At 39.6% G+C, this 23,744-nt stretch overlaps 1 protein-coding gene across 1 annotated transcript in view; it reads left to right on the forward strand.

The window, feature by feature from the left end:
* Positions 1-23,744, forward strand: part of LOC131893939 (vomeronasal type-2 receptor 116-like) — a 64,235-nt gene that overhangs the window by 20,918 nt on the left and 19,573 nt on the right. The window lies entirely within an intron of this gene.

Consider the following 23,744-nt stretch of genomic DNA (forward strand, 5'->3'; position numbering starts at 1 on the left):
GTGCACACCTTTAATCCCAGCACTTGGGAGGCATAGGCTGGCAGATGTCTGTGAGTCTGAGGCCAGCCTGGTCTTCAGAGTTAGTTACAGGATAGCCAAGGCTACATAAAGAAACCCTCTCTTAAAGCCTCCCAGCCCACTAGAAAGAAAATGTCTCCATTAGATCCAGATATAGGGCATTTATTTAATCCGTGATTGACTGGGAGGGCCCAGCTCAAAGTGGGTGGTGACATTCCTAGGTGGTGGTCCTGAGTTCTATAAGAAAGCAGTCTGAGCAAAGCAGTAAGCAGCGCCTCTCCATGGACTCTGTCTCAGTTCCTGTTTGATTTCTGTCCTGGCTTCCTGCAATGATGAACTCAAATGTGAAAGTGTGTGCAAAATATGCCCTTTCCTCTCCAACTTGGTTTTTGGCCATGTTGTTTTATTGTAGCAATAGAAACTCTAACTATGACAAGTTGGTACCAGGGGTGGGGTCTTGCTTTGACAGACCTGACCATGTTGTTTTGTAAGAGGACTTTGAAGGGACTTTGAAACACTGTATAAGAAAATCCTTTGAGTGTTTACAGAATGGTGAGCTGTTCTGTAGTAGCTTGGAATATAAGAATGTTGAGGGTAATGCAGAAGATGGGAACATGGCTTGTGAAGTTTCAGAGGGAAGTTTAAAGACTCTATTGGGGCCCTTTGTTATTTTGAATTAAAATTCTGTGGCCCTGGTTAGCTGGGGCTGAATAATCAGCTATGATTAACAAAATGTCTGAACTACTAAAATGAAACCTTTGTTTTATGGAGATACTCGATGCTGGTTGGCTGGAGTTGAGAAATTAGTGGTGATTAAGAAGAGCCCACAGTGGTAGTGGTGCATGGCTTTAATCCCAGCACTCTGGAGGCAGAGCCAGGTGGATCTCTGTGAGTTCAAGGCCAGCCTGGGCTATAGAGTGAGTTCCAGGACAGGTACCAAAACTACACTGAGAAACGATGTCTCGAAAAAAAAAAAACTAAAAAAATATAAAAAAAGAGGAGCCCAGCATTGCTGAGTTGAAATCTTCTGAGAAGTGTTTCCTGAGAGCACATGGATGCTGTGTCCCAGAGGCAGTTGTATTTTATGCTGGCAGTCAAACGTGGTGGTGTGAGAGTCACCCAGGTGGTACTTTCTTTGAAGGCATGAATTGGACATGGATTCTAGCAGAGGCTCGGTACTATGATAAGCCAGGAGATGCCATCCGTGAAGGTGGAAGTACACTAGCACTTGAAGGTCCAGCATTAAAGGAGTCATTCACAGAATTTGAGACTTGGAACCACGAAGACAGTCTATGAGAGGCATTGATGACAGTGCAGCCATGTTGCAGCAGAAGACCCAGCATTGTGGTTGATGTCAGTATTGTGGGGTGACTGACAAGAACAGCAGCATCTATAGAGTGGAGCCATCTTGAGCCTGGATGGCAAGCTGTGTGTGCTGCCGAGGATGGAGCTGAAGAAGTGACCCAAGCCCTTTGGAGAACCCCAGAAGACAGTAAGTGGATCCAGACATTGGAAATCAAACTATTACACAGTTGGAGAGTGGATTTTATTTGTCAGAGAGACTTTGCCTTGTGCCTTTCCCTCTAAAAGTAAGGAATTATTTAATCTAATTTTTATTTTTTTAGGAGCCCATACTTGGCAGATTTCAAACTTTAAAAAGCATTTTTGGGTTTGAAAGAGACTGGATATGATAAAGGGACTGATTTTTCTGTGTTTTTTTTTTTTTTTTTTTGAGACAGTGTTTTTTTGCGTAGTACTGGCTGGCCTGGAACTCACTCTGTAGATCTGACTGGTTTTGAAGTCACAGAGATCCACCTGTCTCTGTCTCCTGAGTGCTGGGAGTAAAGGTGTGTGCCACCACTTCCCAGCAGGACTACATTTTTTAAGAAGGATTTATTTATTATGTGTAGTGTTCTGCATGCATGTGTTTCTGAATGCAAGAATAAGGCACCAGCTCTCATTATAGCTGATTGTGAGCCAATGTCAAATTGCTGGGAGTTGAACTCAGGACCTCTGGAAGATCTGCCAGTACTCTTAACCTCTGAGTGAAATTTAAGTGTGTTCCATTGTGGAACTTTTAAAATTGTGGGATATGCAAAGTTACTTATGTTTTTAAAAATACTTGTTTATATTTATTTTATATGCATTGGTGTGTTGCCTGAATATGTATCTGTGTCAAGGTTTTGGATCCCATGGTACTAAAGTTACAGACAGTTGTGAGCTGACATGTTGGTGCTGGGACTTGAACCTGGGTTCTCAGGAGGAATAACCAGTGCTGCTAAATGCTGAGCCATCTCTCCAGCCCCTACTTAGAATTTAATGTGAGATCTTGGGGATGAATGAGTAAGGAAAAGCAGCTTTGTAGTGATGTATTTGTGTGTCACATTATATGGTGTCAATTGTGCTGGATAGTTTTCTAACAACTTGATACATCTGAGTCATCACATCTAAAGTCTCTGAGAAGAGGGGACATCAATTAAAAGAATGCCTTCAGCGCTTAAGACCACAGGGCCAGCTCTTCAGACCACAGAGCCAGCTCTTCCACATGAACCAGGCATTGCTGGGTGAGGGAAGAGGGAGGAAGCAAGCTAATGCCTATCCCATGCCAACACCAGACAGATGGTTACTAGGGAGAGCATGTCCTGTGGTCATAGGAATGGGAGAACTATCTGTGACCCCCAGCAGCTGCAACACTTGGGAGAGCAAACCCTATACTTCATGAGAAAAGCAGAAAAGAGCCAAACTTGTTAGTGTGGTTGTGGATTAGCCAGCCAAATTTGTGAGCATGGGAGATCTGTCCCAATTATGCATCTGTCTTGTGGTAGCATTGATGGAGGAGCATTAGCCTCTTCCCCTATGCCCATCAATATGTGAAGTTAGTGATAGAGCTGGCTTCGTGGTCATAGAGTGGGAGAGCTATACATGACCCCCACCAGCTGCAACACTTTGGAGAGCAGGCCCTGCACCTCACCAGAGAAGCACAATGGAGCCATCCTTGTTAGTGCAGGTGTGTGTGAGCCATCCCCGAAGTTGTAAACATGGAACAATTGTCCCCATTTGACATCTGGTAGACCAATCCTACAGCTTCACAGGCCCAGACCCAAGGATATGACTTGGTCTGCCCCACAATCCACCCCATCTATGATCTGCTGAAGCTTGTGAAGGGACCTGGACTGTAGACCTAAAGTCTCAAGATTTCTAAAACACAGGGCAACAACAGGATATCCAGGAGGAGCCCTAGTTAGGGTCCAGCATTGATAAGATAGTAGAAACCGAAGGCCTCGAACCAGACCAATGACTTTGCAATGAACACTTGCAAGTAAAGATAAATGCACAAAGGGGTTCATGGCGTGCATCATTGTCTCACACCACAAATTCCGTGATGAGATTAAAAAAATTTTGCCTTATTTTATTTTATTCCATTTTTCCTTTTTTCTCTTACATACACACTTTTTCTCTTACACACACACACACGTATACACACACACACACGTATACACACACACACACACACACACACACACACACACACACACACTATTTGAATGGAGCAGCCAACTGAACAAAGTGGATTTCCATGAGAATGAGGGAAATGCATCATGGGGAGAGTCCTGGGGCTTTAGAGACACATGAGGCATCATCTTCCTCTTTTGGGGACCCTGTGTATATAAGAGTGTGTGCCAGTCCCCAGCTTCTTCAAGGATTATTATTTATTCTTGTCTTCCTGACTGATCTGGCTTTCTCAGACATGGTTCATGAAGTCCTGGTTCACATACATGCATCACACAGACCAGTTGCAAACTTGTACAGCCACTTTGGAAGTCTGTATAGCCGTTTCTCAGAAAATTGAGAATCAATCTCCCTCAAGAACCAGCTATACCATTCTTGGATATATACCCAAGGAACGCTCAATCATACCACAAGGACTCACGCTCAACTGTGCTCATAGTAGCATTATTTGTAATGGCCAGAACCTAGAAACAACCTAGATGCCTTTCAACTGAAGAATGAATAAAGAAAGTGTGGTACATGTACACAATGGAGTACTACTCAGCAGAAAAAAACAATGACATCATGATGTTTGCAGGCAAGTGGATGGAACTAGAAAATATCCTTAGTGAGGTAACTCAAACTCAGAAAGTCAAACATGTTAAGTACTCACTCATAAGTGGATACTAGATGTGAAAGAAGTGATGACCAGACTCCAACAAAACCTATTTAGAAGAGCCAGTGAAGTATACTTTGTACTCATTAAATGAAAAATCCAACAATATGGTATTGCAATGCTAATCTTGTACACATCAAATACAGGAGTCCCCAACTTTACTAATTGAAGATTCTTAGATTTAAAGCACAGATCAACCCCAGCACAGAGATGGTGGGTCATTTCAATACTCCACTTTCAGCAACAGATAGGTAACATGAAAAAAAGTAAATAGAGATATTCTGAAGATAAATGACATCATAAGTCAGTTTTACCTCTATATTTTACAAACCCTGTGGACTTGTAAACCTCTAGATAGAGAACATATTTACAGAAAGCACTCTTAGTCCACTATGCACATAGAAGCCTTAAATAACCCATCAACATAAAACAATACTTTCAAAATATCCTCAAAATATGAGCACTCTGGCCCAGAAACCTTCCATTTTCTAACAACCAATAGAATATGAAGCTCAAAATTGTGAGCAGATAATTTAAATACAAAATATATTAGTTTAAAAGCTTTTTACATATACAGAGCCCGGATGATTTCAATAAGGACTCCTTTATGTTTATATGCACTATGTACACAACAATGAAAAACTAAATGGGATGATGGTTATCCAACTCATTGTGAGAATACAGACTGAGAGCTTGGCATTTTGTTCTCCTGGGAACCAAGATTCGAACACATTGTGGGTAACTTAAGAGGGGTATATAATCTTCCCGAAATATCATTACATGTGAATTTTTTTACTATAAGGTATTTACAAACGATGATGTTTTAAGAGTTCTAATAAAGTAAGAGAATCTAAAAAGATATTTCCCAAAAGTACTCAATATATGTATTTGCATGTTCCAGAATTTCTATGTAGTCCATGCTTGCCTTGAAAACATAGGTTGACCTTTCTGTGCCTCACAAATGCTCAGACTATTGGCATGCACCACCATGATATCCAGTAAGATGCTTGGTTCTGATAAAACATGGCTTTTTATAAAATGGATAACTAATATGGTTAAAATTGAAAAGAAAGACATGTTAAATTCCCTAGTTTAATCATTGCACATATGTATATACGATGAATTATCATTCTCTACCCCCTAGATACCATTGTCATGATGATAAATGAACATGTATAAATATTACTGATAACTATGACAATGCAAAACTTAAAGAAAATAGTTTTAGAGCAAAGCATGAAAGCTGTGCCATTTCTGAAAAATAGTTTTGATCACTGATAAATAGACCTTGTACAACTAAAAGTTTGTGTTATTTTACATACTCTTGTGACATAATATAAATATTCAAATTAGTAATACCTTGTAAAAATAGTTTCAAACAGCCAGTGAGCAGATATTTATGTCTTTTAATTAGAAAAAAGTATCAACTGAAATATATCCCCAGTAAAATAGAATAAAAATATTAAAATCTGACTTTTCATATTATTTTAATACATCAATTGTTTCAAGTTATTAATATACAAATGTACACATAATTGAGACAATGCAACTTGAACATACTAAGTCAGCTATATTTAAGTAAGTGTTAAGGAAAAGCTTTCCAACAGAGTGGGAAACTGTCATTATTACTTTGCAGGGAAATTAATGTCCATGCATAAAGATTCTATTAGTGTATATTGTAGAAGTAACTGTCTTATTCAATAAGAAACTCAGAGCCAATACAGAGATGAAAGCCAAGAGGTCAGAGCAATAGCTAAGAGCTAAAAACCTTACCCTTCACTGTTGCTGTACCTCTCTGAATGAGACCTACTTCCTGTGTATGTCTTTTTTTAGAGTTTCTGTTCTGCCTTCTCATTGGTTGTAAACCCAACCACATGACTTCCTAGTCATTGCCTGTCTGTATAGACCTCCAGGTCTTCTATGGTTGGTATTGAGGTTAAAGGCATTTGTCTCCAGTGCTGGCTGTATTCTGGAACACACAGAGATCTACCTAGCTTTGCCTACCAAGTGCTGGGATTAAAGGCGTGCACCACCACCACCCAGCTTTTGCTATGGCTTGCTAATAGCTCTGACCCCTGGGCAACTTTATTTATTAGCATACAAATAAAATCACATTTCAATACAAATAAAATATCACCATAGTACATCAACATGTGCTTATATAGATTAATCTGCTTTAATCAGATGGTAGACATATATTGTACCTATTAGACATTATTCAGTACCTATCAAATATTCATTTACTATCTTCTTAATTTTGACAAAAAAGTAAAATCCAATTAGAAAATTAGACTACACAAAATTAGTGTCATATAAAATAATGCTAGCTCTATGACTTATGGTGTTTTGTAGTTATTTAATTAAGATAAATATACTTATTCAGCCACAGTGAGGAAATTCAACTGGAGAATGACAGAACAAACTTTCTTTCAAATTACACACATAGTTCCACACACCTATGTAAAAAATTTTTATCAAAAGCATGAAAGTGGTTGTGAAACTTGAAGTGCATATGCTTACATATGTCTCACTCTCTTTTGAAAGTATAAATTGAAAATGGCTTGTCTAATCAAATATGTTAAATGCTTACAGCTTTTATAAGTTTATTTGAGTTTCTTTCTGACTTCATATGAGATCAAATCACATTGACAAAGAACTCTCTTCTTGCACATATTAGACAATCCAGCCACAGAGAGATCATGTAACTACAAGTGTGATCTCTGCATGCATGGGATTGCTGCTGTAGAACCTGAAGAGAGATTCATGCTGATTCAGAGTGGTGCCTGAGCTGCTGAGATTGGAGAGCAGAGGAGAAGAGGACGAACAGGGAGGAACAGGGACACCAGTTACACCTCTGCTGTAAAGCAGAGGACTCTCCTAGCGTACAAGATCCAGTGTCTGGTAGACCATACAGCACTGTAACCTTACATGAAGTAAGCAATGTTCCCTGGAGCCAGTTGACTCTTCCATAGAATATTTTATCTAAATTAAAAATTTTAAATTTTCCCGGCTACCTTTGATAAGTCCATTTTACACTAAACCTATCACAATATCCTTTATGTCAAATGACCTTTCACACTTGAACATTTTTCTTCTTCCACTGCTGAACTGATGACTTACTCCACAGCCATATTTCAGCAGTCACAGTAATGTCAAATGGACAACAATCCATCTATCCTGTATTTGTTTTAGGTGGGTTTACATCCATTGCTTCCAACCTAATTCCTGAATATATATATATTCCATGTTGCCTTTGTTGAGTACAGTCTTGATTTTAAGCTGCACTTCTCATTTTCTGATACTTATTATATAGTTATCTCCAGCTATGGGCATGTCAGCCTGGGATAAAATATACCTGACTTCTTTCAAATCCTAACATACATGATTATTTCTCTTTATGAGGACCGAAGATACTCATGCAGATTAGTCTGACAGTATGCCTTAATCTTGCTTCTTTGAGAATGCCTAGAAACATCTTTCAGAGTCCCAATCAAGTCAATGTGTGCAGAGAAACACATTCATAATAATGAACAAAATACACATTGGAAAAATTATATATGCAGCAAACAGGTGAACATGGTACATTATCAGATAATACAAATAATAAATGTCAGAGGAAGGATCTGAGACAGATGTAGGCATTTCTAATGCATAGAGTTGTTCCCAGTGTCTAATTCCTACATTATGCTCTGAAATCTTCTGCAGCAAACTGAGACAGTATTTGTCACTATAGCCTCACACAAGGAAATTGCTAGTAACTAACTTTAGTGACATCATCCCTTTTCACAGGAGCATGTCTAGACTTCTAGAATCCCCTCAAATATTCTGTCAATCCTCTATAATATAATCTTTCTCTTTCAAAACAAACATTCCAAACATCAAAATCCTGAGGAGATATAGGCATGACAGGGAATATGGAGGAAATTCCTTATGTCTACAACAGAAAAGAGAAAGAATAAAACCCAAATTTTTTTTCTATTTGAAAATACCAGAAGAGTCACTATGAAATGCCTTTTTTATTATTATTTTATTTTATTTTACAATATAATTTAATTCTACATATCAGCCACGGATTCCTTTGTTATCCCTCCTCCCGCCCCCTCCCTTTCCCCCGCCCCACCCCCCATTCCCATTTCCTTCAGGGCAAAGACTCCCCTGAGGATTGAGATCAAGCTGGTAGACTCAGTCCAGGCAGGTCCAGTCCCCTCCTCCCAGACTGAGCCAAGTGGCCCTGCATAAGCCCCAGGTTTCAAACAGCCAACTCATGCACTGAGCACAGGACCCGGTCCCACTGCCTGGATGCCTCCCAAACAGATCAAGCTAATCCATTGTCTCACCTATCCAGAGGGCCTGATCCAGTTGGGGGCCCCTCAACCATTGGTTAATAGTTCATGTGTTTCCATTTGTTTGGCTATTTGTCCCTGTGCTTTATCCATCCTTGGTCTCAACAATTCTCGCTGATATAAACCCTCTTCTGTCTTGCCAGTTGGACTCCTGGAGCTCCACCCAGGGCCTAGCTGTGGATCTCTGCATCCAGTTCCCTCAGTCATTGGATGGGGTTTCTAGCACGACAATTAGGGTGTTTGGGCCATTGTATCAGCAGAGTAGGTCAGTTCGGGCTGTCTCTCGACAATTGCCAGCAGTCTGTTGTGGGGACATCTTTGTGGATTTCAGTGGGCCTCTCTAGCCCCTTGCTTCTTCCTATTCTCATGTGGTTTTCATTTACCATGGTCTCCTATTCCTTGTTCTCCCTCTCTGTTCTTGATCCAGCTAGGATCTCCCTCTCCCCTAAGTTCTCTTTCCCTTGACACTTGCCCTTCATTTCCCCCACTCATGTCCAGGCTGTTCATGTAGATCTCTGCCATTTCTCTGTCATTGGGTGATCCCTGTGTCTTTCTTGGGGTCCTGTTTTCCAGGTAGCCTCCCTGGTGTTGTGAATAGCAGTCCAGTCATCCTTGTTCCACATCTAGTATCCTGCTATGAGTGAGTACATAGCACGTTTGTCTTTCTGAGTCTGGGTTACCTCACTCAGGATGATTTTTTCTAGATCCATCCATTTGCCTGCAAACCTCATGATGTCATTGTTTTTCTCTGCTGAGTAGTATTCCATTCTGTATATGTACCACATTTTATTTATCCATTCCTCAGTTGAAGGGCATCTAGGTTGTTTCTAGGTTCTGGTTATTACAAACAATGCCAATATGAACATACCTGAGCAAGTGTCCTTGTTGTATGATTGAGCATTCTTTGGGTATATGCCCAAGAGCGGCATAGCTGGGTCTTGGGGGAGATTGATTCTCAATTTTCTAAGAAAGCGCCATATTGATTTCCAAAGTGGTTTACAAGCTTGCATTCCCACCAGCAGTGGAGGAGAGTTCCCCTAGCTCCACATCCTCTCCAGCATAAGGTGTCTTCAGTGTTTTTGATCTTAGCCATTCTGACAGGTGTAAGGTGGTATCTGAGAGCTGTATTGATTTGCATTTCACTGATGATTAGGGATGTTGAGCAATTTCTTAAATGTCTTTCAGCCTTTTGGACTTCCTCTGTTGAGAATTCTCTGTTTAGTTCTATAGCTCATTTCTTAATTGGACTGTTGGGCATTTTGATGTCTAATTTCTTGAGTTCCTTATATATTCTGGATATCAATCCTCTGTCAGATGTGGTGTTGGTGAAGACCTTTTCCCATTCTGTAGGCTGTCGCTTTGCATTGTTGACTGTATCCTTTGCTCTACAAAAGCTTCTCAGTTTCAAGAGGTCCCATTGATTGACTGTTTCTCTCAGTGTCTGTGCTACTGGTGTTATATTTAGGAATTGATCTCCTATGCCAATGCGTTCAAGATTACTTCCTACTTTCTCTTCTAGCAGGTTCAGAGTAGCTGGATTTATGTTGAGATCTTTGATCCACTTGGACTTAAGTTTTGTGCACGGTGATAGATATGCATCTATTTGCAGCCTTCTACAAGTTGATATCTAGTTATGCCAGCAACATTTGTTGAAGATGCTTTCTTTTTCCATTGTACGCTTTTGGCTTCTTTGTCAAAAATTATATGTTCATAGGTGTGTGGATTAATGTCAGGGTCTTCAGTTCGATTCCATTGGTCCACATGTCAGTTTTTATGCCAATACCAAGCTGTTTTTATTACTGTAGCTCTATAGTAGAGCTTGAAGTCAGGGATCGTGATGCCTCCAGAGGTTGTTTTATTATACAGGATTTTTTTGGCTATCCTGGGTTTTTAGTTTTTCCATATGAAGTTGAGTATTCTTTCCAGGTCTGTGAAGAATTGTGTTGGTATTTTGATGGGGATGGCATTGAATCTGTAGATTGCTTTTGGTAAAATTGCCATTTTTAGTATGTTACTCCTGCCTATCCATGAGCATGGGAGATCTTTCCACTTTCTGACATCTTCTTCAATTTCTTTTTTTCAAGGACTTACAGTTCTTGTCATATAGGTCCCTCATTTGCTTGGTTAGTGTTACCCCAAGGTATTTTATATCATTTGTGGCTACTGTGAAGGGTGATGTATCTCTGATTTCCTTCTCAGCCTGTTTGTCAATTGTATATAGGAGGGCTACTGATTTTTTTGATTTGATCTTATATCCTGCTATGTTGCTGAAGGTGTTTATAAGCTGTATCAGCTCCTTGGTGGAATCTTTGTGGTCACTCAAGTATACTATTATGTCATCTGCAAATAAGGGATGCTTGACTTCTTCCTTTCCAATTTATATCCCCTTATCTCCTTATTATCTTGTTGCTCTGGCTAGAACTTCAAGTACTATGTTGAATAAATATGGGGAGAGTGGACAGCCTTGCCTCATTCCTGATTTTAGTGGAATTGCTTTGAGATTCTCTCCATTTAATTTGATGTTGGCTGTTGGCTTGCTGTAAATTGCCTTTATTATCTTTAGGTATGTTCCCTGTATTCCTTATCACTCCAAGACCTTTATCATGAAGGGGTATTGGATTTTGTCAAATGCCTTTTCTGCATCTAGCGAGATAATCATGTGGTTTTTTTCTTTGAGTTTGTTTATGTGGTCTATTACATTGATGGGCTTTTGTATGTTGAAACACCCTTGCATCCCTGGGATGAAGCCTACTTGATCATGTTGGATAATTGTTTTGATGTGTTCTTGGAGTCTGTTTGCCAGTATTTTATTGAGTATTTTTGCATCAATGTTCATGAGGGAGATCAGTCTGTAGTTCTCTTTCTTTGTTGTATCCTTGTTTGGTTTAGGAATCGGGGTAATTGTAGCCTCATTGAAGGAGTTTGTTAATGTTCTTTCTGTTTATATTGTGTGGAACAATTTAGAGAGTATTGGTATTAACTCTTCTTTGAAGATCTGGTAGAATTATGTGTTGAAACCATCTGGTCCTGGGCTTTTTTTTTTTTGGTTGGGAGATTTTCATGACTGTTTCTATTTCCTTAGGGGTATTGGACTATTTAAATAGTTTATCTGGTCTTAATTTAACTTAGGTGTGTGGTACCTATCCAGAAAATTATCCATTTCTTTTAGATTTTCCAATTTTTTGGAGTAGAGGTTTTTGAAGTATGACCTGATGATTCTCTGGATTTTCTCAATGTCTGTTGTTATGTTCCCCTTTTCATTTCTGATTTTGTTAATTTGGATTTTCTCTCTGTCTTTTGGTTAGTTTTGATAAGGTCTTTTCTATCTTGTTGATTTTTTCAAAGAACTAACTCTTTGTTTCATTGATTTTTTGTATTGTTCTCTTTGTTTCTATTTTACTGATTTCAGCTCTCACTTTGATAATTTCCTGGCATGCATTCTTCCTGGGAGACTTTGCTTCTTCCTGTTCTAGAGCTTTCAGGTGTGCTGATAAGTCACTAGTGTGAGATTTCTCCAACTTCTTTATGTGGGCATTTAGTGCTATGAATTTCCCTCTTAGCACTGCTTTCATAGTGTCCCATAGATTTGGGTATGTGGTGTCTTCATTTTTGTTGATCTCTAGGAAGTCTTTATTTTCTTCCTTAACCCATTGGTGATTCATTTGAGTATTATTCAGTTTCCATGAGATTGAACATTTTCTGTAGTTTTTCTTGATGTTGAAATCTAACTTTAAACCATGGTGGTCTGATAGAACACAGGAGATTATTCCAATTGTTTTGCGTCTGTTGAGATTTGCTTTGTGGCCAAGTATGTGGTCAATTTTAGAGAAGGTTCATGGGGTGCTGAGAAGAAGGTATATTCTTTTTTGTTAGGATGGAATGTTCTGTAGATATCGATTAAGTCCATTTGAGTCATGACATCAGTTAAGTCTTTTATTTCTCTGTTAAGTTTCAATTTGGGAGATCTGTCCATTGGTGAAAGTGGGGTGTTGAAGTCTCCCACTATTAATGTGTGGGGTTTTATGTGTGGTTTAAGCTTTAGTAATATTTCTTTTACATATGTGGGTGCCCTTGTGTTTGGGGCATAAATGTTCAGAATTGAAACTTCTTCTTGGTGGATCTTTCTTGTGATGAGTATGTAATGCCCTTTTTGATCTCCTTAGATTGATTTTAGTTTGAAGTCTATTTTGCTGGATTTCAGGATGGCTACACCCGCTTGTTTCTAAAGACCATTTGATTGGAAAGTTTTTTCCCAGCCTTTTATTCTTAGGTAGTGTCTATCTTCGAATTTGAGGTGAGTTTCTTGTGTGTAGCAGAATGATGGGTCCTGCTTTCATATCCATTCTGTAAGCCTATGTCTTTTTATAGGTGAATTAAGGCCATTGATATTAAGGGATATTAATGACCAGTGATTGTTCATTCCTGTTATTTTTTGGTGGTAGTGTGTGTGTACTTCTTTTCTTTGGGGTTTACTGCTGTAGGTTTATCTATTGCCTGTGTTTTTGAGGATGTATCTGACTTCCTTAGGTTGGAATTTTCCTTCTAGTGCTTTCTGTAGGGCTGGGTTTGTGGATAAATATTGTTTAAATCTGGCTTTTTCTTGGAATGTCTTATTCACTTTGTGATGATTGAAAGTTTTTCTGGGTATATTAGTCTAGGCTGGCATCCATGGTCTCTTAGTGTCTGCATTACATCTGTCCAGGTCCTTCTGGCTTTCAAAGTCTCCATTGAGAAATCGGGTGTTATTTTGTTGGGTTTGCCTTTATATGTCACTTGGCCTTTTTCCTTTGCTGCTCTCATTATTCTTTCTTTATTCTGTACATTTAGTTTTTTAATTATTATGTGGCAAGGGGACGTTTTTTGGGGTCTAGTCTGTTTGGTGTTCTATAGGCTTCTTGTATCTTCATAGGCATTTTTTTCTTTAAGTTGGGAAAGTTTTCTTCTATGATCTTGTTGAATATATTTTCTGTGCCCGTGAGTTGGTATTCTTCTCCTTCTTCTATCCTTATTATTTGTAGGTTTGGTCTTTTCATGGTGTCCCAAATCTCTTTGATATTTTGGTTCATGACTTTGTTGGCTTTAGTGTTTTCTTTGACTGATGAATCTACTTCTTCTACCGTATCTTCAATGCCAGAGATCCTCTCTTCCATCTCTTGCATTCTGTTGTTTATACTTGCATCTGAAGTTCCCATTTGTTTACTCAGATTTTCAATTTCCAGCATTCCCTCTGTTTGTGTCCTCTTCTTTTTTTCTATTTCCCTTTTCAGGTCTTGGACTGTTTCTTCATCTGTTTCATTGCTTTTTCATGATTTTCTTTCAGGGCTTTATTGTTTTCTTCCTGGACTTTATTGTTTTCTTCTACTTTATTTGTCCTTTCCTCTAGTTTTTTATAGTGTTCTCATTTTTTGTTTGTCTTTTCTTCTATATAAGCCTCTACCTTCTTCATAAGGCTGTTTTCTTCTGCTTCTTCCAATTTTTGATGTTCAGGTCTAGATGTTGGAGGAGGGCTAGGTTCTGGTGATGCTGTATTGCTCTTCATTTTGTTGTATGTACTTCTGTGTAGCAAGAGTTTTCCTGCCTGGCCCACAGTCAGGACAAATCTCTCTCACCTGCCAGTCCCAGGGCCGCTCAGACACGACCAAGTAAACACAGAGACTTATATTGGTTACAAACTGTATGGCCATGGCAGGCTTCTTGCTAACTTTTCTTATAGCTTAAATTAATCCATTTCTATAAATCTATACCTTGCCAAGTAGCTCGTGGCTTACCGGCATCTTCACATGCTGTTTCTCTTCGTGGCGACTGGCAGTGTCTCTCTGACTCAGTCTTTCACTTCCCAGCTTTATTCTCCTCCTTGTCCTGCCTACACTTCCTGCCTAGCCAATGGCCAATCCGTGTTTTATTTATTGACTAATCAGCAACACAGCACTTCTGCCTTGATGTCTGCCCTTCTCCTTGTGGTTTGTTCTTGGTCTTATCAGTGCACTTTGTCCAGACAGAGCTGAGAGATTCATGAAGTCTCTCTCTCTTGTCCGGATGGGAGCTCTCTTGTCCAGATGGGAAGTCCGGGGTAGGATGGGATTTCTTGTCTAGACAGGAAGTCCGGGGCAGGATGGGCACTCAGGGCCAGTCTCTAAGTCTCAGGAAGTGGCTGGGGTCTCAGGCGATGATGGGCATGGGGGCAGGGCTTGGAGACTGCAGGGTCTGCTGGGGGTCTTGGAGAAGGGGAGCCTTTCCAGTAGGGGTGGAGGTAGAAGGGATCCTGCCTGGTGGCCAGAACCTGGGGTCTAGTTGGGCAGGTCTTCCCCGGAGTGGCTGCCAGGCATGGGATCTAGGCTGATCCCAGGCGGTCACTTCTTGTCCAGAAGGGAAGTCCTGAGGAGGATGGGAGCTGGGGACCAGTCTCTAGGTCTCAGGAAGTGGCTGGGGTCTTGGGCTATGATGGGCATGGGGGCAGAGCTCTGAAATTGCAGTGTCTGCCATGGGTCTTGGAGAAGGGGAGCCTTCCCGGTAGGGGTAGAAGAGAACTTGCCCAGTGGCCAGAACCTGGGGCCAAGTTGGGCAGGTCTTCCCCGGAGTGGCTGGTGCCCAGGAATGAGATCTAGGCTGTTTCCAGGCACTCCCCTCTTGTCCAGAAGGGAAGTCCGGGGCAGGATCACTAGGAAATATCTTTTTTTTTTTTTTCGAGACAGGGTTTCTCTGTGTAGCTTTGTGCCTTTCCTGTGACTTACTTGGTAGCCCAGGCTGGCCTCGAACTCTCAGAGATCTGCCTGGCTCTGCCTCCCGAATGCTGGGATTAAAGGCGTGCGCCACCACCGCCCGGCCACTAGGAAATATGTTAATGGGATAGAGATGGAATAATGTTTGAGTCTGTACTTCCCCTAGGGCATATGAATGTCAAACCTTGAAAAGGAATAAATGAATAAAAAACTTACTTGATCATAATATCTCCGTTAAATTTAGTCATTGTCCAATCAATTGTTTTGTTGAGTGGGTAGACAGTATAAGCTGGGAAAATCACCACATTTCCTTCACCACTTAAATGGTAATTCATTCTGACTAAGCACTCGCTGCTTCTGTAGGAACACATAAGAATAGGAATCTGCAGAAAGCGAGAGATAAAAATCCAAGAGCACAGCATATTAACAAAGTATCTGCCCACCCTGGAGTATGGTAAGGTGGACTCTACAGAATTCAGCACATATATACATAGCTCATGTATGTAAGTATTTGTTTATAATTTTATTGGTGACTGGAGTTATCCCTTGAAACATCCCAAGTTCTTTCTGAAAGGATTCTTCACTCCTCTTCTGTGGAATTACCCAATGATTACTTCCCTCAGGCATTGAATCTGAGGCTTTGCTTTCAGAATAACAAACAGTATGCATAAAAATATTTTTTTTAGACTCTTCTCCAGCCACAAGCAGTATGATTTTATCCAAGACCATAGAGAACAATTCCTAAGACATGAAATACTCTTAGTGGATTCTGCCACAAGTGTGAACCAAGGGACTGACTGCTCATGGTTAATCCATTTATGGTGATACAAACTTTTTTATACCAGATGATGCCATGGTAAACAAAAGGGAATAGGGCCATAAAGGTCCCATGGTATGTCTGATCAAGTCACAATAGCAGACACCATGTTCTGTAGAACTGGAGACCCTCCATCCTAGTTTTGCTTTCCAGGAGTTACAGAACGTTCCTTTTTCTACAGATGTATCTGTGAATGCCAATATTACGTTCATGCTCTTCTGTAAACACTTTGTGTCTCTTTCTGATGAAACTAATGGTTCTACCAAATTGATTTCCAAATGTTCAACTTCATGTTAATGCAGAAATCAAGTTTTCTTTTTGAATCTGAACTTTGACTTTCTGTAATATTCTTTTAACCACCATGAACCAATGAATTGTCATCATATGGCCAATCCCATAACATTGAGTCCACCCACTAATTATCTGTATCTGAGAACATAGTGCCATAAAGAAATATAATACTTTAGAAATACATCTAGGTTTTTATCCCTCCAAACACTGAGTCAAGACGTTAGGAGAAGGGCTCTGTTTCCAAAAGCATGGTGATCAGTTAAGTCAGTGACTCCACTGTGTGTGTGTGGCACTGTAGCTATGATGTGTGTTAATGTAGTGGTGATCACAATGAAAACTATGCACAAAGTAGAATGTGAATCATTGTGCAAACAATGACTTCTCCTTGATAGTGATGAATCAGTATTACTGGACTAGGACATAGCTAAGTGAGGTTCACTATCCTTCTTGCCCTCCTCTACCTTAACAGTCCAGCTACAGGAGACCTGCTCCCAACTTACCTCCACACCCTGAGGTTTCCATGGCTTGAATAGAATTGTACTACCACCACCATTTCTTGTCCATTGTTTTGTTAATCTTTGCCATTGTGACAGGTAAGATGAACTATCAAAATTCTTTTGATTTGCATTTCCCTGATAGCTAAGCATGATGATCTTTTTGGAGGTTTCCTGGCATTTTTTTCTTCTTTTTGTAACTCTCTGTACAGTTCCCAGGCCCACATTTTTGAATTGGTCATTTTTTCTTTTTCTTTTTTTTTGACTATTGTTTCTTGGGTCTTTGTATATTCTGGATATTAAATTCTGTGTTGATATCTAGCTGGCAAGGATTCTCTGCCATACTGTGGGACTTCTTTTCATCTGGTGGATTGTTCCTTTAGCCATGCAGAAGCTTTAGTTTCATGAAATCCCACTTGTAGGCTGTTGGCAATTATTCTTGTGTTAATGGAGGCCTATTCAGAAAGTCCTTTCCTGTTTGAATATCATGTGGGGTACTGTCTGTGCATCCTTCTAGAAGTTTCAGGTTTAGGTCTCTAATCAATTTCGAGTTTGTTTTTATGTAAGGTGACAGACAATAGTCTAACTTCATTCTTCTGTATGTGGACATCCAGTTTTCTCAGCACTATTAGTTGAAGATGTTTGTTTTTTTCTGTCGCATATGTTTGTGACATCTTTGTCCAATATGTCTGTTTTCCTGCCAGTGAATAATATTTTTATTACTATGGCTCTGTAATTTACCATAAGATCTGGAAAATAATACCCCAGGATTGTTTCTTTCTTCTGAATTATTTGGACTATCTGGGGTCTTTTGTCTGAGGTCCATATGAATTTTAGGATAATATTTTTCTGTTTCTGTGAAAGGGGAGATGTGGATTTTGATTGGGGTGCTGTTACAAATCGCTTTTGGTAAAACAGTGATTTTTACAACGTTAATTTTACCAGTCTGTGAGCATGGAATATCTGTTTTCTATTGTGTTTCTCGGTCTCTTTCTGAAGAGGTTTAAAGTCTTCATCATAGAGTATATTCACTTCTTTGGTTAGAGTTATTACTAGATAGTTTTTGAGACTCTTTAAATGGGAGCACATTTATGAATTTCTTCTCTGTGCATTTGTTATTGGTGTATTGAAAAGATATTTATTCGAGCAAGTTGATTTTCTATCTGCCCAAATTGCTGAATCAGTTGATAATTTCTAGATTTTTTTTTCTGTAGAACTTTTGGCATCTCTAATGTATAGCATCATGTCATTCACATATATAGATAGTTTGACTTCTTTTTCTCTGTGTGCCCCCTTTGGCTTTCTTCTCTTGCCTTATTTCTCCAGGTAGTACTCCAACCACAGTTTTGTAAAGGAGTGGGGATAGTGGGCATCTCCGTCCTCTTCCTGACTTCAGTGGTGTTACTTCATGATTTTTGCTATTTGAGATCATGTTGTCTCTGGGTTTTGTTCCATGATACGATGGTAAAAGCTTACTTTGGCTCTTTTGCAGAACAATAAAACAAAATGCAAATGGTATTCCTCCCCTAGTGAACACTACAGCAGCTTCTCTGTAGATCACTGAACACAGATGGTGAGAGGGTTCCTATCTGAAAACCACTCAGCATTAACTGTCACCTTGCATCCAGTTTCTTGTATCTTGAGGAAGATTATTTTGTCTCACCTCAGGTTTTAATAATAATCTAATCCCTGGTATCCTGTAATTCTTCTTTAGAAATTGGTTGTTTTTTGAAGTAATCAAATTAGAATAGGTAAACTGTGGATGGGTTCACATTATTTGGTTTCTTTAGTAAATTACAGCCTATGTCATGGCTTAGATAAAGAATAAAGTATTGTAACAACAATGCAAGGATGTCTAAGGTTGTCTGTAGTGGATTCTAAGAGACAATTCTTCCTCCATCCATTTCAGAATATAAACGACACAGTGAAAGTTTTTTATACTCAATGTTCCAGGATCATGGGGTCTATCCATCTTTCGTAAGAAGATACAAATTTTTAATTCTGTGTTACAATCATGCTGGAAAAAGAATATCAGTAAATAAATGGGTGAGTTCATGAAAGACTGATTTTGAGAATGACATGCCTTATACAATTCCTTCAATACAATATGGGACATTTGTTGTTATTGTTGCATTCCTGTTTGGAGTCTGAACTTAGCTGTTTAACTTTAGCTCTTAGAACTCCATAATATGTTCCATGTTCAGTCATATGTATCCTAAAACCAAGTTCGTCTATCAGTGTGAGAAGACAATGTGACTAGCTCCTAGACATCACATGGTTGTTACGTACATGAATGAATAATAACCGTGGTTATATGTATAAGGCTTCAAAGAGATCAAGAAAGTAAGCAATTTTATCATGGAAAGGGTAATTGTTTCATGATTCTCACACATAGTTGAGGGGTTGTGGATTTTTTTGTGTTTGATTTTATTTTTTATTTTTAGAAAATTTAAATTTATATCACAATGAATTAAAATCAAAGTCATCAACATAAAAATGAAAGTAACCCTCTACAGGTTAGATATGGTAACAACTGGCAAGGCAGGATATGCCTTATCTGTAGTTGTGGCACAAATGTTATATTGGTAACCAATTACTTTCTTATTGGATTTAAGGTGTGCTCAGTAGATAGCAATACATGCCTGGTGACATATTTTGGCCAAGATCCCCAAGGGCAAATCACTCCAATTAATTATCTAAGTGAACTTGGTATCAAACAGTCCTCTAAATTCATCTTCATATCCCCTGGTTAGTGCAACTCTACACTTAATTAGCGAAGCACATTTGTGCAGTGGACAGTCATTAACACAGATACCCAGAAGTCATCAGAGTGCAGAGACTAAGTGACAGTAGAATGGTCAGCCACATCTGGAAATATATATCAACCCACTGACATAGGCTCAGGGACCACCATGAAGGAAGACAAGAACAGGTTTTCAAGAATCAGAGGTTAGGGATCACCTGATCAAAACAATATCTCTGTACCAAATTGGACTGCAGTACTCATGAACTAATACCGCTCTGTTTGCCAGAACAAAGCCTGTAGATGAGCAATCCATTTAACCAAGAATGGAGATGGGAGTGGCTCCTTAATCCCCATGGCTAACTGAGAAACTACTGAACTGTGAAAGCCTCCAGAAGGAGAATCAGTTTTCATTAAAGGTTTGGCACTTGCTAGGTTAACCATGTTGTAGTAAATGACCTCACAGCCAGTACTGTATGGGCAACACATAGGGCACAGTGGCTTACATAAAATACAGAGGATAAAATGCTGGAGGCATTTTAAGAGAATATAATCAGTAATTTTGAATTTTGAATTTTCAATAAAAGATGAGATACTAGTCTAAACATCCATATTTTTATTTTCATATAAGGCATAGTTTCTAGTTAATACTATTTAAGTATAGGATTCATTTCTGCCAGAGACAATTTTCTCATTCATGAAGTCCTTTAAAGTTTCAAGTCATCATGGTATCTCCTTCCCTGCTCTCCCACATGGTCCCCACTCCAGCTCGACCCTCCCATTTCCCTGTTCTCACCCCCTTTCCTTGCCCTCCATAACCCCTTCCACCCCTAGCCTGCTCATGCAGATCCCATCCACTTCTCCTTTGCTGGACAATCCATGTGTCTCTCCCTGTCAGCTAGCCTCTCCAAAGCTATAGGCTGCAGTCTGCCATCCCTTGCCCTACATCATGTGAGTGTGAAGAGGCAGGGTGCCGGGGAAGCTCTCAGGAATCCACAGGGATAGCCCCACCTTGGACTGCTGGCAGTGATGGAGTGGGTGCCTGGAGTGGTCTACTCTGGTGACCGGTGTTGTGAATACCCTGTGATCAATATGAACTTTTCCCTGTGACTAATTGAGGTAGATGCAGGGTTCCACAGCCAGACACCAGGCTGAGCTCCGTGAATCCAGTCAGTGGGAGAGAGGAGGGATTCCTCGGGTGGGGGTGGATGGGGAGATCATGATGGGAAGACATACAGAGATGACCAGCCATATTGGTGGAGACCCATGAACTGTGGACTAGTACCTTTGGAGCCCTTATGGGTCTAGACTAGACCCTCTGGATATGGGAGAAAATTGTGTAGCTTGAACTCTTTGGGGGACAACAGAGAGGGGAAATGGGATTGGTCCCTGGTGCATGGGAAGACTTTTAGGAGCGCAGTGCCTGCTCTGTGGCACCTTGCACAGCCTTGGTGAGGAGGGGAGTGGCTTGGACCTGCCTCAGTTGGGTGTGCCAGGCTCTGCTGACTCTCCATGGAGACCTTGATTTGGAGGATATGGAGATAGGGGATGGCTTGGGAGGGAGGGTTGGGGGTGGGAGGAGGGAAGAGGTGGGAGCTGTGGATGGTATGTAGGGGGAGTAGAAAATTTCTTAATCAAAAAATGGGAAAAATAATTAAATTAAATGTGAAATGGAGACTGTGGTTTCCTTAATTTTTCAGTAAAAATTCTAACATAACTATTATGTAGTTTTAAACACTTTCCTTTATGAGAGGAATTAGAATTCTCAGAACAGAAAATCTACAAATACAACCACATTAAAAAATTGGTGACTAGAGGAAAAGAAAAATTGACGACTAGAGGAACTGTCAGCCACCTTGATTTTTCTCAAATAAAACCTTGAAGTGTTACATGAACATAAGCATTCAGATGCCATGACCGTCAGTCTGACAGCCAAGACGCTAATTAGTGGGTAGTTTGTCCAATATGGACATGTTGGACAAAGTTATTCATGTCTCAAGTAAGAAAGAATGAAAAGACACAGTATTTTATCATGTTACTTAAAATGACAATAACTTGGAACTCACGAATGACTTATATCTGGGATTTTTCCATTAAATAGTTTCAGACTCTTGTTGGCTATGAGCACTGAAACTATGGATACTGGGATATTGAGTAATTATATCCTAGGGACCGGAGAAGCAGCTGATGGAGTGATGAAATATTCCTGGTCCCTTTGTTTCCCCAACTAGAATCATTTGCTAGTTCTAGCATGGCTTCTAAACTGCCATCTTATCTGATCAACTTCAATTCTTAGTAACAACAGCAGATGTACTAAAAACTTATTCCAAGGCCAGCAAGATGTCTTGGTGACAAGAGACACAGATAGACCTGAAGCTCTGAGACCAACCCCAGGATCCCACAATGACAGGAGAGAATAGATTCTGAGAACTACCCTCTGACTTCCACACCCTCACTTTAAGTGTCTGTATTTACACACAAATTTCGTGCTTGCATGCACACACACACACACACACACATATACACACAAAATAAAAAATAATAAAAATTAAAATTCATACAAAATTAAGAGTGTGATTTCTTAGTCTTTCATAAAAAACCTACCAGAAAAATTGTCATGCTAAATGATCAAATGGTAACAACACAAACAACTTTTGGTAATTGGGAAAAGAACCTGAATTCCCATTATCTCCACTTTTACCCAACACTCTTATTTAATCAGTCAATGAAAGAAAAATTTGATTGTGAAGGGAAAATATAAATTTGTTATTTCCACTGGATGAAACTATAATGGTTAGATAGTCCAAAATTTTTAACTAAAGAGTGAATGATGAGCTGAGCAGGTCTGTATGACTTTCAGCATACCTAGAGGATATTGCAAATTCAATGCCACACCCCCAATAAAGTAAATATTAAAAAAGATTATTGTTACATTGTTTAGTAACAAGATATAGCCAAGCCAGTAGGGACTCAGTCTCCTCCATTATCAGGAGATCTCATGAGGATCCCCTTCATATATTTTAGGAAGTCTTCAATGCACTAGGTTTCTAAACCATCCATCAACTGCTCCTCAATTTCAGCTATCTCTCCCCAGATTCCCTTCCTCAAGACCATTTCTCTTCACCCTGCCCACCTGACACCCCATTCCTGTCCCCCACCCTCATTCCACCCATAAATTCTCTATTTCTCCCTCTGAAAGATTCATGCATTTTCCCAGAGATTTTTTCTATACCTAAGCTCTCTGCGTCTATGGTTTATAAGTAGGTTATCATTTATTTAATGGCTAATACCCACACATAAGTGAACACATACCATATTTATCGTATTGCGCTAGGTTATCTGAGTCAAGATGTTTCTTTTTCTAGTTCTATCCATTTGCTTGTAAATTTAATGATGCCATGTTTTTTGTCTTGTTTTTTGAGACAGGGTCTTTTTGTGTATCTCTTGTTGAACTGGAACTTTCTCTGTTGACCTAGCTGTCATGAACTCACAGAGATCCCTCTGCCTCTTCCTCTTGAGTCCTGGGATTAAAATCATGCACCACCATTGCCCAGCTGAAGATGTCATTTTTTAAATAGCAGAGTAACACTCCATTGTGCAAAGTTACCACATATTCTCTCATATGAAACACATACATACATATGACATGAACTCAGAACACAGCTACTTGTGCTGAGTAAAAAAATCAATAGTAAAATGAATGACAAATGTGGGTAATAAAAGAGTAACCACCAGTAAAGTACACTTGTATACACCTATGAAAATGCCACACTAAATCCCATTATGTTATGCACTGATTTAAAAACTAACAATAATTAGTAGAAAGAAAGCATTAATTCTGAATGCTGTGATCAACACATTTAGTTTTGAAACATGAATTTTCTCATTTTCATATGAACATCTACTCCCATCACATCTGTCTATATCCACATCTTACACAGTCTTAGACAGCTCATCACAGAACCAGGGGGCCATGCATGTGTTAAATGTTGATTTTTAAATATTCCACAAGATCCAGAGAATAGCAGCCATGTGTACCTCATCTCCAGTAATAAATAACATCTACCATCCTCACACCATGTAATTGCCCTGCTTTTGTGCTGTTTGCTTTATAGTCCATATCATCTAAAGGTGTTTCCTCAGCCCACACTCAT

Source organism: Peromyscus eremicus, chromosome 1, assembly GCF_949786415.1.
Source record: "Peromyscus eremicus chromosome 1, PerEre_H2_v1, whole genome shotgun sequence".
NCBI lineage: Eukaryota > Metazoa > Chordata > Mammalia > Rodentia > Cricetidae > Peromyscus > Peromyscus eremicus.